This window comes from Zingiber officinale, chromosome 7A (assembly GCF_018446385.1).
Source record: "Zingiber officinale cultivar Zhangliang chromosome 7A, Zo_v1.1, whole genome shotgun sequence".
Classification (NCBI taxonomy): Eukaryota; Viridiplantae; Streptophyta; class Magnoliopsida; order Zingiberales; family Zingiberaceae; genus Zingiber; species Zingiber officinale.
In genome coordinates this window covers 119,074,591-119,083,169 of record NC_055998.1, presented here as the reverse complement: position 1 = coordinate 119,083,169, position 8,579 = coordinate 119,074,591, and the positions used below count along the sequence as shown (strand labels likewise).

The following is an 8,579-nucleotide window of genomic DNA, read 5'->3' as shown; positions in this document are numbered from 1 at the left end:
AACCACAGTGGCTGGAATAACATATCCAATATTTTCAGTGTCTTCGGATCTGAAAACCTAAATGAAATATCTAGTGAGATATGAAAGAAGGTAGAATGCTAATTTAGGTGCAAAAGCAGTACTCAGATGCATTTCCATTAAACATTATTCTGGGACAAAGTTAATCTATAAAAGATTTTTGAAAAGTTTGGAATAGATAAAGTAGGGAAAATAAAAGGCAGATTTAGCAGAAGGAATACCTGGAATGCCACACCAATACACTCACCACGATCATTGAAGGCAGGACCACCACTGTTTCCTGCAAAACAAGTACGTTTCTTTGACAACATTAATATGCTTTTACAAGAATATATCTGTACCTTGCCAGAGAAAGTGGTGCAATAACATCCAACTATCTAAAAAATAAAATGCTATCTTTCTAGCAAGGAAACTAGGTTGAGTTACCAACCAGGGTTTATTGCAGCATCAATCTGAATACCAAGCAGATCAGAGGATCCATGAGCATACTAACCTGAAACAGAAGCAAAAAAAAAGTGATTAATATTAAAAAGCTCATTTGGACACCATGTTCTAAAATTTTCAACCAACTTAAAATTGATAACACTTAAGTCAGCAATTTATCATCTATAAAACAATCTCAACAAGAATATAAAATTCACCAAAAAAATACTAAAAGCTTATGATCACAATTTCATGAAATCAAACCTCAATTCGTGATACCACACCCTTTGTCACAGAGATTGTATCTCCACCAAGTGGATATCCTACAATAGTTACTGAATCCTGTGTATCATATAACTTGTTAGTTTGATGAATTATGGAAGAACAACTAGATTAAATAACCCTATAGAAAAGAGAGCCTTAGAAAATGTTAACTGTTGCAACAACTGAACTTCTACTTGATCACACTTCATCACATAAAGATTTGACAACAAATACAGACTTGGCATACCAAAAGTACATATTACCACTGATAAAATTCAAGTGTGGATAATCAATATCTTTATTGTTTCAAAAGAAAACATGCTGCAAGTGGCAAAGCATAAATTCACTTGGAGAAACATGGAGTACGTTGCCTTATGAAAGAACATTATAGATTATATTATAATAGCCCATCACCTACCAGTGATTCAAAATGGAACATAAAATTTCCTCACTTTCTTCACATTGGATAAATACCTAACCACTATGTGACAAGAACCACAAGCAATCTATCAAACTTGGTAACTGGAGTTTGCTTTGATGAACAAAAAGGCTAATTATGGCATTTTGATACACTTAATTCATCAAAATTACAAAATGCTTATAGGAATTAAAAAATAATTAAGCCAATTCAATGAACAAATGGAGAAGGGCTAATACCAGGTTCAATGATGCATCAAAAGAAACACAAATTACTTATGGAAAAGTTGCTTATCATGAAGGAAGAGCAACATTTTTGCAATTCATGAACAACAGCAACCTGAAGGCAAGGCAATTGACCAAAACGAAGTGGTTCAGCACCTTTCCAGAATTCTTCACTCTCAACTGCAAGTAATGCAATGTCGCACTCTATGCCTCTAGCTAAGACCTGTAAATCAGGTTACTGAGAAATTTGGTAACCCAAGATTGAGAAGTCAAGTTCAGAAATAGTAAGAAGAACTAATGCTTTTAAAGGAAAGGAGGTATATAGAAAATCAATACCAGCTATGCCAAAATATTACCAATAGTTTTCAAAAAGATTACAGAACATACTGCAAACACATTCATAAAAACCTGGAATAAGTATTTAACAGAAGATTTTAAGATGCTATTTGCAAATATGAATGAAGAAAAAGACAGATGATTTCCAATTACAAGCTCTATCACAATATAATTCTCACAAAGCACGGACCTAAGAATTTCCCACTGTGCTTTGTAGCAGTTAAGAGTATTCAAGTTATTAGAGTATTTTGAGTCATGTAATGGAGTTTAATCCCACATTAGGTACTTTAGGTTTATATATTAACTCTAATGCACATGAGGTGCATATAATATCACAGTTATCCCACATTAGGTACTTTAGGTTTTTCCACCGTTAAAGTCAGCCACCATCCGCTGGATTAACAAAATTAACTAAGTTATACAAGATACAAAATAAACTTGAATGATGAGTCATGGGAAAATTAAATTCTGACGGCACTAGGCAAGGATGAAACATGCCCTTATACAATTCGAATAGTGTAGATCCAAGGCAAAGCAACAAATTTCCAAGAGAAGTAAAAAATGCAGATACGCAGTTTCCTAGTAATTTTGCTTCAGAGAGTATCGCATCCCACACTATCGGGAAAAAAAGAGAGAGGCTAAAATCGAGCAAACAAAATCCTCCGACACAAGCATAACAGAAATGCACAGCAAAGAGGAAGCAAACAGACACTGCGATATAAAACGAGGCGGGAAAGCATTTTTACTGGTGTGGTTCCACTTGACGGAGTTGATTTGAGATCCGGGGGAAGGCGTGTAGCTGAGGGTGCAGGGATCGCCGGCATCCACCGTGACGTCGAAGAGCTTGCTCAGAGGTTGCTCAAAGGTTGGAGGAATCGATTCTCGAGCTTCAGCGGCAACAAGGAAATGGAGGAGACGCATCCCTGTTCTCTGCTTCCTTTTGCCTCAACACGAGCTCGCCGCCGTCGTTGAGCAAGCAAGAGCGTTCAACGGAGCCCCCGTGGGTGCCGGTGAGGCCGGAGCCGTCGGACTGGCCCGGCCAGATCGTGTCGGCGAGCGTGGAGAAGAAGCAGGTGGTTTTGATCCGATTGAGGGGGCATCGATCCAAGAAGGGGAAGAGATCCAGGAAGGGGAAGGGGAAGATGAGGCTGAGAGAGATGGTCAGGAGGTTTAGGTTTAGGTTGAGAGAAGCGGCGCGATATTGGTTTAGGTTTGAAGGGAACGAAGTGTTGTAAATTTTGACTAGTGGAAACATTAATTTTTTTTTTTTGGTTCATTAACATCGGGTTTTAAAAACCGCTGTTAAAACCAATGTCTATTAATAAAAAAAAGGCGCTCATAGACATCGGCTAAAAAACCGATGTCTATGAGCGAAAATCTGCGCTCATAGACACCGGTTTTTGGAAAAACCGGTGTAAAATACTCATAGACATCGGTTTTTGCTTAAAACTGTTGTTGTTCCACCGATGTCTATGAGGGTTTTTGTTGTAGTGTTATCCCAATTGTGCCAATTTAATTTAGAAACACAATTCCTCAAGGTTTGGCACATTTTACTCTTACAAGAGTAACCATTTAAAAATAAGGCCTAAATTGCCCTTAACTTTATAAGAAAATGCCAAAATCCCAAATTTGCATTTCTTTTACTCATATTTTACTGCGCCATTGAAAATACATCAAAACTTCTCAACTCATAACACATATTACTACAATTAAGAGTAAATGATAATCCTTTTCATTTTCAAAGATTAATAATAACCTTGAAAATGCTCTTAGAGTGTCAACTTCATCATGATTTGGTTAACTACCCTTTTAATTAGAGTTGACACTCTCTAACCCATCTAAGGGGTAGAGAAAATGCTCCTAGGAACCCAAAACCTATTAGTGCTCCTTGGATGCTCTAGGTATTCACTAGGGATAACTTCCCTAGATACCTTCCTAGTGACCTTGTTAGGCTTCTTAGAAGCTTTGGTCACACTTTCTAGGTCAACCCTAGGGATTTCTTCCCTTGTGACCTTCTTTGTGACTTTCTTGGACTTCTTAGAAGTCTTAGTCACTTTTGTTGCAAAAATACTCTTAGGAATAACCTTCCTAGTATTTTTGACTTGACCCTTTGACCTAGGGTTGGTTCCATAATTATATAGAACCATATGATACGAAGGTACATCCTTCTTAGCCTTAGGTTTGTATCCCAAACCTCTATGACCATTGGATGACCCTTGTTATCCTAAACCTAGGTTTTGACTCTTGAATCCTTGTGTATTATTTATGATTTTTCTAAGAGTCCTCTCCAATTTATCAAGTCTTGACCTTAAGACTTGATTTTCTCTCCATAATCCCTCAACCTTGGATTTTTCACTAAAACCTTAATTTTTCTTTCTCTTAGGTAAATACCTAAAATCCGTAGGATTACTTCCTAGTTGGTTATCTACCTTCTTAGCCCTAGATTGAGTGGTTTTAGCATGAAGAGCCATGTGTTTTTCTTTAATGCTATCATGCTCCCTATTTTTATGGTAAATAGTATTAAAATGATAAAAATTTGAATTAGTATGCTTCTTACCATAATTCAAAGGGGTAGGTTCAATAAATGATACCTTTCGTTTTACCTTGGAGGCTCCCCCTTGAGTTGTGCTTCCTCCTTGAGCCTTGACCGCTTTCTTCCCTTTAGGACATTGGCTCCGATAATATTCTTTTTGGTTGCACAAGAAGCACACAATGTGCTCCTTGCTCTTCTTTGTTTTGGGAGTGGTTTCCTTCGGCTTCTCCTTGTCCTTTAGTGCCACTTGGCTCTTCTTCTTGGTCAATTTAGGGCACTTGCTCTTATAGTGCCCATGTTCCCTACACTTAATGTTGGTGCAATATCCCTAGGTCAAGGTTGACCTAGTTGACTGAGCTTGAATTGAGTCAAGCTTGAGTCTTGATGTTTGACTTTCGATGTTTAACAATACACGTAGACAACACATGAAGATTGCAGGTGCAATTGTTCATGTGGCGAGATTGTGAAGGAGAGTCAAATAGGTCAAGGTTGACTGGATACTTGACTGGAAAGTCCTGGTGAGTGAAGCCAGGTGAAAGTCCTAACTGGGAGGTTAGGTAGACTAGAAAGTCCTGGTGAGTGAAGCCAGACAAATGAGAAATCCTAGTGAGTGAAGCTAGGTGAAAGTCCTGGTGAGTGAAGTCAGGCAGAAGGAAATCCTAGTGAGTGAAGCTAGGTGAAAGTCCTGGTAAGTGAAGCCAAGCAAAAGGAAAATCCTAGTCAGTGAAGCTAGGTGAAAGACCTAGTGAGTGAAGCTAGGCAGTTGAAAATCCTGGTGAGTGAAGCCAGGTGAAAGACCTAGTGAGTGAATCTAGGCAATTGGAAGTCCTAGTGAGTGAAGCTAGGCAGTTGGAAGTCCTAGTGAGTGAAGCCAGCCACGAGAAAATCCAGATGGATTAAGGCTGATCGGACATCTGGTGTTGGAAAGACCAAGTAGGTCAAAGGGATTGATCGAATACTTGGCATGAGGTGGAAAGTCCAAGTAGGTCAAAGGGATTGACCAGATACTTGGCACGAGGAGAAAAGTCCAAGTGGGTTAAAGGGATTGACCGGACACCTGGTAAGGGAGTCCTGGCAGGTCAAGGGTGACCGGATGCTAGGCATGATGAACCAATAGGTCATGGTTGACCAGATGTTGGTTTAGGGGACTTTGGACTTGATTTTGGGCAAAAACAAGAAGCTGGATCGATCAGTCGATCGATTGGCACATGCCCAATAGATCGACCGATCGATTGGGTGAGTCCCCGCGACAAGATTTCTCCCAATCGATAAGTGGATCGATTGGGGAGAAGTGTCGCGCGAACAGAAGAGCTTTAGATCGATCGACCGATCGATCCAGAGCCCCCAATCGATCGGTGGATCGATTGGGAGGTGCGATTTCGCACGATAAGCCCTGGATCGATTAGCTGATCGATCCAGGCAATTCCTGAGAGCACAGAGGCGCTCTGGATCGATTGATTGATCGATCCAAAGACTCCCCAATCGATTGGGAGCAATCCGATCGATTGGGATTCGACCGTTGGCGTCGATTAAAGCCGTTGTCGAGCTCTTTCTTCGCAAGAACTAGCACTGTTCATCTCCGATCTTCACAGCAGCTTCTCCACAGCGTTTTCCACTCTCACCGCCAGTTCTTGAAGGATCTTGGAGAGACATCCAAGTCAAGAGGCGTGACTACAACAAGAGGAAAAAGCTAGGGTTAGGGTTTTCACTGCATATCTTGTAAGATATTTCTTGTATTTGTCTTCCCTTGCTTTCTTATTGTATTGAGAGTATTGTAGGGCTTCTCCGCCTTCGGTAGTTACCGTAAAGGAGTGTTTTATTAGTGGAGGGTGCGTGAGTGTGTGGATCCTTGAATTAGTCACCTCTCGTGAGGTGGATACCAAGTAAATCCTTTTGTTAGCGTTGTATGTTTTATTTCTTGTATTTCCGCTGCATATCTTTGAAGAAACAAGCAACGTCAAGCACGAAGATCGCGCCGAGCTATTCACCCCCCCTCTAGCTACATAATCGGTCCCAACAAGTGGTATCAGAGCAAGGTTGCTCTTCACCGGAATCATCGCCGGAAAGGGAAAAGAGCTAGAGGGTGAAGAAGTTGGAGCAAAATTCTTCAAGTCAAAGATTTTATCAAGCTCAACTTAAATGGAATTCCAAGATAGACTTGGATTCGGTACAAGAGTGCCTCCACCATTCACAATGACAAGCTTCGATTCTTGGAGATCAAGAATCGAAAATTTCTTGATGATGAAGATAGAGCAATGGTTTGCTTTAATGGAAGGCTTCGAAGCTCCAAAGAATTCAAGGGGAAAAGTACTCAAGAGGAGCAAGTTGAGCCAAGAATAAATCCAAAGATGTGAGGTCAATGACAAAGTAACCAAGATTTTGGTCAATTTATTGCCAAGCAACATCTTGGAGCAAATTGGAGATTTGAAGATGCCAAAGAGCTATGAAGCAAATTGGCAAAGATTCATGAGATCCCCTCCACTGTACCAAACCAAGAAGAATCTAAAGAGGGTGACTCATTGGAGCAAGACCAAGAGGAGGAGAATTCCGAAGTTGAGAGATGCTCAACTTCCGAAGAAGAAGAAGTCCAAGAAGCTTCGTCTTCAAAGGAATGCAATGAAGAGGGCAAGGAGAGTGCATACTCTTTGTTTCTTGTACAAGATGAAGATGAAGAAGCCTCCACCTCTAGGATTGAGGGGGAGTGTAGATCATTGACACCGGAGCAAGAATAAGCCTCCACATCCGGGTCAAGAGAAGAAGAGGATGAAGAAGCCTCCACCTCCACAAGTCAAGCAAAATCAAATGGAGGATCAAGTGTCATCCCTACACATGAAGGTATAAATGTTTCAATTAAAAATAAAAATCACATTATATGTTTTGAGTATAGGGAACATGGGCACTACAAGAGCAAGTGCCCCAAATTGGCCAACAAGAAGGGCCAAGTGACACTAAAGGGCAAGGTGAAGCCTAAGGAGACAGTCCCTGGAATAAAGAAGAGCAAGGAGCACATTGTGTGCTTCTCTTGCAATCAAAAGGGACATTATAGGAGCCAATGTACCAAGGGGAAGAAAGCGGTCAAGGCTCATGGAGGAAGCAAAACTCAAGGGGGAGCCTCCAAGGTAAAAAGAAAGGTATCATTTATTGAGCCTACTCCCTTGAATAATGGTAAAAAGCATGCTAGTTCTAATTGTTATCATTTTAATGCTATTTACCATAAGAATAGAAAGCATGAGAGCTTTAAAGAAAAACATGTGGCTCTACATGCTAAAACTACCACGCCTAGGTTTAGGAAGGTAGATAAAAATCTAGACAAGGAAACTAAGAATTTTAGTTATGTGTCTAGAAATAAAAATGCTCATGGATTTAATGAAAAACCAAAAACTAAGGACTTAATTGTGGAAAATCAAGTCTTGAGGTCAAGACTTGATAAATTAGAAAAGACCCTAAAAAGGATGAAAAATATCCTAAAAGGGAAAAATGAGCATAGCCTAGGTCTAGGAGTACAAAAGTCATCCAATGGCCATAGAGGTTTGGGATACAAACCTAAGGCTAAGAAGGATGTAATTTCTTACCATAGGGTTTCATATAGTTATGGAACTAACCCTAGGTCAAATGGTCAAGTCAAAAATACTAGGAAGGTTATTCCCAAGAGTATTTTTGCAACTAAGGTGACTAAGACTTCTAAGAAGTCTAACAAAGTCACTAAAAATGTTACAAGGGAAGAAATCCCTAGGGTTGACCTAGAAAGTGTGACCAAGGCTTCTAAGAAGCCTAACAAGGTCAATAGGAAGGTATCTAGGGAAGTTATCCCTAGTGAATATCTAGAGCATCCAAGGAGCACCAATAGGTTTTGGGTTCCTAGGAGCATTTTATCTACCCCTTAGATGGGTTAGAGAGTGTCAACTCTAATTGAAGGGTAGTTAACCCAATCATGATAAAGTTGGCACTCTAAGAGCATTTTTAAGGTTATTGTTAACCTTTGAAAATGATAAGGATTATAGGCTTACTCTTGGAAAGAGTAAGATGTGCCAAAAATTTGAGTTTTTGGATAATAATTTTAATTGACACAAGAAATCAAGTCTAAAGAAATGCCAAGTTGGGATGTTGACATTTTATTGGGAAGATAAAGGCAAGTCTAAGCCTTATTTTAATTTGATACTCTTTAAAAGAGTAATTTGTGTTAAAATTTGAGGAATATGCTTAATTTAAATTGTCACAAAATTAAGAAAATAAAAAGAAATGTCAAAATTGAATTTTGACATTCTCTTGGGAAATAGTGGGCAATCTAGGGTTGAATTTTAATTTAGCTAAGGATTAAGGATACCTAGATAGATAATCTAGGTATTTCTTTTATGCTAATTTA

At 39.4% G+C, this 8,579-nt stretch overlaps 1 long non-coding RNA gene across 1 annotated transcript; it reads right to left on the bottom strand.

The window, feature by feature from the left end:
* On the bottom strand, window positions 1–879 carry LOC122000421. Its single transcript, XR_006117124.1, has 4 exons — window positions 706–879; window positions 449–511; window positions 240–298; window positions 1–57 (listed from the first exon to the last, which is right to left on the bottom strand). It is a non-coding gene; the product is annotated as an uncharacterized LOC122000421 (long non-coding RNA).
* Between the last annotated feature and the right edge of the window lie 7,700 nt (window positions 880–8,579).